This window comes from Montipora capricornis, chromosome 13 (genome assembly GCF_036669925.1).
Source record: "Montipora capricornis isolate CH-2021 chromosome 13, ASM3666992v2, whole genome shotgun sequence".
NCBI classification, from domain to species: Eukaryota; Metazoa; Cnidaria; class Anthozoa; order Scleractinia; family Acroporidae; genus Montipora; species Montipora capricornis.
The window spans coordinates 45,325,394-45,332,893 of record NC_090895.1 but is presented as its reverse complement, the minus strand read 5'-3'; the positions used below and the strand labels follow the sequence as shown (position 1 = coordinate 45,332,893).

The 7,500-nt window shown below is 39.3% G+C and overlaps 1 pseudogene; it reads left to right on the top strand.

Moving 5' to 3' along the window:
- LOC138030891 (dedicator of cytokinesis protein 11-like) overlaps nt 1-7,500 on the top strand; it is a 72,564-nt pseudogene that overhangs the window by 35,450 nt on the left and 29,614 nt on the right.

Below are 7,500 nucleotides of genomic sequence, written 5' to 3'. Positions count from 1 at the left end.
TCGAAATTCGAGCTACTTAGCCATGAAACAGAGCCTCAGTGACTCGCTTACACCACAGTCAGCGCAACCACTCACAGAAACAACCCAGATTGCTTTGCAGGTACCACTAGATGAAGATGAGACCAAGGAACTACTTTTGTGTGCGCTATACATCTTAAAGAATTTAGAACAAGGTAACCATCGATAAAGCTCCTACTAATACAACTTTGTTGAATTTTCCTCTCGGATTACTTTTCGAACGTTTTTTTTTTTTTGAAGCTGAAAGAGTACTGTCACTAGCTAATTGGACACTGCCACTTAAGGTTATCTCTAACTCAGTTTCCTCAAGGCAATTTGTTGTACCAGAAAATCATGGGCTTTTTGTCGATGCAACAGCTGGGACATAAAATGATAACTTTTGAACTTATCTTTTCCATCAGGTGTAATCCTCGACTGGTGGCGGCAGATTCTCTCTTCTTCTCTTAAGCGTCCCCATTGGCATCCTACAGTGTTGTACCTTGTGCAGCAGGATAAGAACTACGCCAAGTTTGCTGCCATAATTGATGTTTTTGATTTGTTAGAGTAAGTTACACTTTTTGATTGCTTAAAATTATCCTTTGCTTCAGTGCGTCTTGGTGTGTATTGTCATGGAAGAAATATGAGGAGGGAGTTTTGGGCTTTCAGACTTTTAAACTCGCGTTTTGCATATATAATAAGTTGCATTTACTCGCTGAAATTTTAAGCTAGTGAGCCTTTGACGTCACTTTTCCCTGGATCCAATCCTCTGAGGTTCAATCGGTCAGTTTTGAATGTTTGAACGTTTTGAAATCCAGAACTTACACTCAAAGCAAACGGCCTTTGGATAAAAATCAAATTTTGCCAATCAGATGTTAAGTAAACACCTTTTCAAAATCTGAAGAAAAACAGGAAGTGATGTTTTAATTTACAGGGGCACTTTAAAGCATCAGAGATTTTTGTGTGCACGGTGAGATGTGCTCTGGGTTCTTGAACTACAGTCTTGGACAAAACTCATCGGGAAAATGTGACACGCCACTATAAAATTCTTATTCCACAGTTTGTTTGATAAAAGATTAGAATCGCCCTACAATGCCCCTCCTCTTAATTCAATAGATATTGTTTGGGAGCGAATGTCAAATGATGTTGAAGCCGGAATTTGTCCCAAGAGCCGTGTCCAAAATTGTTGATGCGACTGGCTCACTGCACTATTACCAAGACGGCGTGAGCTATAGTTTCATACTGATGGTGGTTGTCATTTGTTTGCTTTAGACTAGCTTTGAAGCACTTCAGATATCAAGGCAAAGAGAAAATCACTGCTCAGAGGTGAGATAACAGAAGATGTTAAACACCCACCCTCCATCGAGGCCTTCTGGCCGTTTCTTTCTTTTTCTAAACGCGCGAAGTCGTAGTAGCGTATTTTCCAACCGTTGCGAAGCACTATTGTTTCAGGCTTCTGGGATTTCTTAGAAGAGCTGGAAATCCGAAATTCACAGACCTTCTGCTCCGAAACCAGTCAAAGGTTTTTAATCTGGATACAAAAGAGTGGCTGTATCCGGAGAAATGAATGCATTAACCTATTGTGATCCGAACTGCACCGGGCCACTTTTACATCATTTTCACGGGTGTATTTTATTTTTTAAAGCTCATAATTATAAGGCGTTCTTTAGAAAAACAATAAAGTAAATCTTAAAAAAAAGTATACCATAGTGAAACATGACAAAAAATTGCGTTGAAACTAAAATTTCTTGTATTCGTGTACTGACTTCTCAAAACCTATTGTTGTATACCACTACAAACAGCAAATGACATCAAGTAACTTCACGCTTAATCGCACAATGTCCTTCTTGCTTTACCTTTCCATGACTGAAACGGTGAACTCGATGGCTTCTGGGTTATCACTCCATTGTCAGAAGACCTTCCCAAGACATAAACAGAAACACCTTTTCCAACGATTTACACTTTACAGACTTAAGACTGATCCCATTGCCTAATTTCAGCTAACCATAGATCCATATCCCTTGAGTCAATTTACCCTTGATTATCCTTTGTGGCGAGTTAACTTCAGCAGCTAGTTCACTTTGTCCTTACCTTAGTGACCAAGTTGAGCCAAAGTGTTAAAATGGCGAGAAAAGAAAAAAAAAATGAATCGAGCCGAGTTTTTGTTTGTCATATATAGTTCGCCATGTTGCAAGCAGTAAAGAATAAAGTGGCTCACCAAGGGTAGCTCCGGTGGGCGATTGATCCACATTGTTCCCTATAAAACGGGGCCTATACACCTTTTTCAAAAAGGCCGTCTTTTAGATATTCTTTAGTTTTATTCAAATTAGACCTTGTTGTCTCGTTCAAGGCAAAATATTCTTTTGAATTTTAAGCTTAAGAACGAGGCATTATGGGCTAATTTGAATAAAAACAAAATATTTAAACGACGGCCATTTTGGAAAAAGGTGTATGTGATGCTGTTTATTTGCTTTAGTAAATGACCCAGATTGAACAATCCTCAATTAATTAATTAATTAAAGGTCGCCAAAATCACCCAGTCCTTAGGCCCGTTTTAAACGTCGCATTTCACATGTGCCGAATCTAATGCTCAAAAAACAATAGATTTTTCTCATTTGCATTAGATTCGGCACATGTGAAATGCGACGTTTAAAACGGGCCTTAGTCTGTGCTAAATGTTCAAAAACGCAATGCTACGTTAATCTAAACACGTCTAATGAACTTCAAACGTCTAATACCTTTGCGTACATCCACTTTGTGGTAATCTCCTATTAACCTCATGCATTTTGTGCTTTAACAGGGAATTTGATTTCCTCAAAGCGTTATGGCGTCCATTGCACAATGCAAAGTATGAATACGGGTCGTACTCTTTTCTCATTAATTTGCAAGTTGTGTTTCCTGGTGTAACTTTATAAATGATAACGACCTTAATCTGTTGAAAGAGGCCAGGTATTTTGAAGATAAATTTTCATTGACCTTACAATCTAAGTAAAATACTTGCCGTTTTTTTCCTCTTTTAAGATTGAACTTCTTAAATATGTGGCAACTAATTTTCAAGAACACCCAAGTTAAAACAACGTGTTAATTCCATTACGTCAGTGTAATTATATATTCTGACAGTTTAAACGTTTGTTAAATCTCTGATACATTGTAATTCAGTCATAACACTAAATGCAAACGTCTTTCGTAAATGTCTTTTCACCATTGCCTTGGTTCACCGGTTTGCCTTTTTGCGTCAACCTTATAACCCGAGACATAAGTTGTGTTGAAGTTGGGGAGAAGAGCTATGTGACGCTTAGTGAAATACGTTTGCGTCTACGTTGGTGCATTTCTGGACATATCTGATAACCCGACACTAAAGTCCAATCATCATCACTGAATCATATACCTTTCATTTTTTTTGTTTTCTTTTCATGGTGAATTCCTTTCTGATTCTTTTTCCACTTAACACACTGTGTTGCAGCACAAACAGCGAAACAACCAAACAGTTCCTTGAACAGAAATACCAAGGGGGTGTGTCCAACCAGGGAAAGACCCGTCACTCGAGAGCGGCAAGCAGTGGAGGTAAAAATTAGCTGCTATGAGGTATTTTATGAGGTATTTTATACCACGGGCCGCTTCGTAGGTGATCCGCAAACGTCAGGTTTGAATGCCACCGTATTTTCTCGGTTTCTTGTCCTCAGACAGAGCTCATGACTCTAGGCAATCTTTTGTCTGTTTGGTTTCTGTTTTTTGTTTTTTTTTATTGAGAACCGGGTAGCCTAGTTTACAGAATAATTTGGGCTCGTTTGAATTTCTCTTAAGAACGGGAAGCCAGTTCACAACAAGAAAAATCCTAGAGTAATCCAGGTGACCACCGCTAGGCACAAACGCTTGAAAACTTCGTTTGGAAGTGAATTACTACTGGTGGTTGGCAACCGTTAGGTTTCTTTCTTTCTATCGGTTTTTTCCATAACGTTTGTAGCCATCAGGCCAGGGTTGCTGGAAGCATGTTAGCGCTAACGAGCGTTAAATCCCATGGAAACCTATAGGTTTTGATACCTCTTAAGCAACAGTTAGCGTTGGTAACTGAAAGGGAATCACGAGGAACGGGGACACTGGTACCATCTTGCATCGGATTCTGGATCGCTAGTTATCGTTTTATTATTGTACAATGAGTTATGTAACCAATCAAATTAAACGTGACAAGTGCAACTCGCCACAGTTGCGCAAAACGTTGTCCTCTCCAACAAGGCTTTCGAGTCCACCTAATATAGAAAGATTATAACGCAACATTACATAACATGTGAATGGGGAACTCGATCCGCAAGATTCAAACACCTTGGAAGATTTTTAGGCTCTGACGATTTCCTGATGAATAAAGTTTGTAGTTATGCTGAATCGACTTGTTTTAAATCATAGCATTCTTTCTCTGGGTAACACACTTTGCCTTCTTTGTCTTCTTTAGGCTTGAATATGGACATTCAAACTAGAGTCCTGTTGGAGGGTAATCTGGCGAACGAAGTTGGTCTGATTGTTTTAGATACGATTGAACTCTTTTGCGGTCATTTTAAGGTAAGTGAAAGAACGAATGTCAGTCGTATTTGGGGGCTTAAAACGGTAAGCCCCTTTCTCATTATTAATTTTTGTCTTGACTCTACCACTTTTATATTGCTAAGTATGTTTTTCTGTATTAGAGATGATTAGTTGAAAAAACTGATAGGCACAGAAATGGTTACTTCCGGTGTCTATCTGTGGCTTAAAGACGTCTCCTGCTTAAGTTCCTTACTGCCAAGGCAACGTGACCAACTGATTCGAGTGTTCAGGACGTGGAACCCGGAAGTAACCGCCTTGTTTATTTGGGTAGCTTTATATGCATCATTTGTATCCCGTAAACACCAATCCCCAATTTTACAGTTCATAACCTGCTACTGAGTAAGCCCATCGTTGGGGTCTCCTGCAAGATTCATTAAGCATTTAATTGGCTTTATTAATATTTGTTAATATTTATTAAGCTCTCCACTGGGATGTCGCTTCGCTCGCCAAAAAGTAAACCTTGGGCGAGACCCTTATGGGAACCTTGCTGCATAAATAGGTTATAGAGTGGAAGTTGCTATGGAAAAAAAGCGATGGAAAAATCGCATGAACTTTTTCATGCATTTTGTAACTTATGGCCATGTTTGTGTACTGAACATTAGTATTATGCAAAACGCGAGCGACATTTTGCATTTGTTTTGTACACCACATGGCCTGCTAATCACGTGAGTGCTAGCCAAGAATACATAAATTGACGGCCTTGTTGTCTGCTTTAGTTCCAGCTGGAGCAAGATGAGGGTGACAATATTTTGATGAAGAAGGTAGGTTTAGTTACTAACTCATTCCCCTGAATCGTCTCCTGAAATCTTTCATAAAATCATGTAAGGCCCATAGTGCTGGGTTGTTTGTGATTATGGGAAACCTGGAAAGTTGTGGAAACTTGACAATTTCATTCTTGGAAAATCATTCTTGGAAAATCTTTCAAATTTGAGTATGGTTACGTTGGAAATTCGGGTGGCTTGTGTTTTGGTTGGTTTAAAGATCCCGGAATGAATTGCTTCTTAAAAATTCCCTTTAGCAAATGGAGCTTTTTTTAATGACGAGTTTTGAAAGGGAAAAATAGTATTGGTAAATTCAAGGTCCTGTTAAGTAACGGTCGATCATGCAATTTTACTATAACCCTAAAAGCACATTGAGCGACCCTTTCCATTAGAACGATATGAACCCAGTGTTAGTTGCTACGGTATCCTTGAAAAAATATCCCCTCTCAGTTGCATAATAAGCGGCTGGAAAACAAAAGAACGGCCACACTTTCAATGATCACATTCATTGGTTGAAGATCAAATCTTTCATTATTTTCCAGGTGTGATTAACATTACATGAAACCAGTCAAAAAGTGTCTTCAAACCACTTTAAATAATGTTTACAATCAAATTTATTTACACTTTTTTTTTCGAAGAATGCATTTGTAACCAAAGTAAATAAATATCATAATCGCTTACCGTATTTCTGTTTTCAAAATTGCGCGGAGACGCCATCTTGAATAATTGTGACGATTTCTCGTTAGGTCGGTTTGTCGCAGCGCAGTACGTGTGATTTTCAGTCTTCTCGAATTAGCTTGCCAATTTGCGGGCAATTTGGTGCAATCTTAACGGGAGGCCGTGGTGTGGAACGTTGCCATTGAACCACTTTCGTGTCCCCTTCCCCCATGTATTCCTTTTAGCCGTAAAGGTTACCTTTAAAGCTACTCTCTCCTTTCTCCCACCCAAAGTACCGTCAACCTATGTCTGACCGTCAAGGTGGTTGCAATGTGTTAGCATCAGCATTGTGGGAACGGGAAAAACACGATAATTGTGTCTGCATTTCTGTTATTTCTTTTACTCGTTCTGGGTGTGTAACAAAACAGGTCTGCCAAGAAAATATACTTAAGGAGAAGTAACGGAGAGGACAAAAGACCCACTGCAATTTTCATAATTCTGCGGAATGGCACGGCCAAACTTCGGTTTGGCTTCATAACTTCCGACGCCAAGCCGACAGTTTACGCCGAAATCAATTGATGCGTGACGTAACCTACCAATCAGCATCTTTCCGACGGTTCATTCGTACATTCGAACTCGACGCCGATGGAAAGCGGTGGAATCCGTGCGAATCTTTGTACTGAAGAGCTTCTGAAAGATATCATAATGGTATTGGAGCTGTGAACTAAATAAAAAGTCCAGTTCACTTTCCGGAGGCGGAGTCGATCTTCGAGGTTATGTTCGGAAATTTGATTGATGGAAGCCAAAGTGCATTCAAAGTTCGGCGCGTAGTGCTTGTAGGTCAGATTCCTCGGAATTGCAGTGAAAGTTGCGGTTGCTTGACTATTAACGGAAGGGAAATAAGCGGAGCCGCTTGCTCGATAATGGGGATTTGCCTTCTCTTTGTGATATTTCTGTCTTTGACATTGAAATTAAAAAGTCTGCGGAACCAGGTGTGTTCAGATTTTAAGAGCTGTACACTTGTCACATTCCAGCACCTTATTTTTTCTGTGAGCAACCAATGCAAGCCTTTCTAAGCAAGCTATAATTTCACAAATAATGCCCCTCAAAGGGTAGATGTCATTTAGGCAATAACATTGTAATATATTCGCTTCCTACATAACTGGTGCTTTGAGGGTTTAGCGACGTTTCATCGCTTTTTTTTTTCTTTGATCTTTTCGGACCGTTGAAGTCGTACAACGTGGTTTAAGGCAAGGAAACGTAATCTGACTATTATTCACGGATTTATTGTTTTGTTTTCGTTTGGAAGTTTTTGTGATATTTTAGCAGTCATTGTAGATAAAACGCCTGAAATCATTAAGTGTTGTTAATTTTTGTAACTGTCGTAAATGTCATGCATGCATGGCACAGCTAAGCGCAATCAAATATGTTTTTTCAAAACACATACATCCCCTCAGAAATACTCACTACTGGGATCTTTGTTCGTCATAGGCCTGTTCGTTTCTTTATCTGC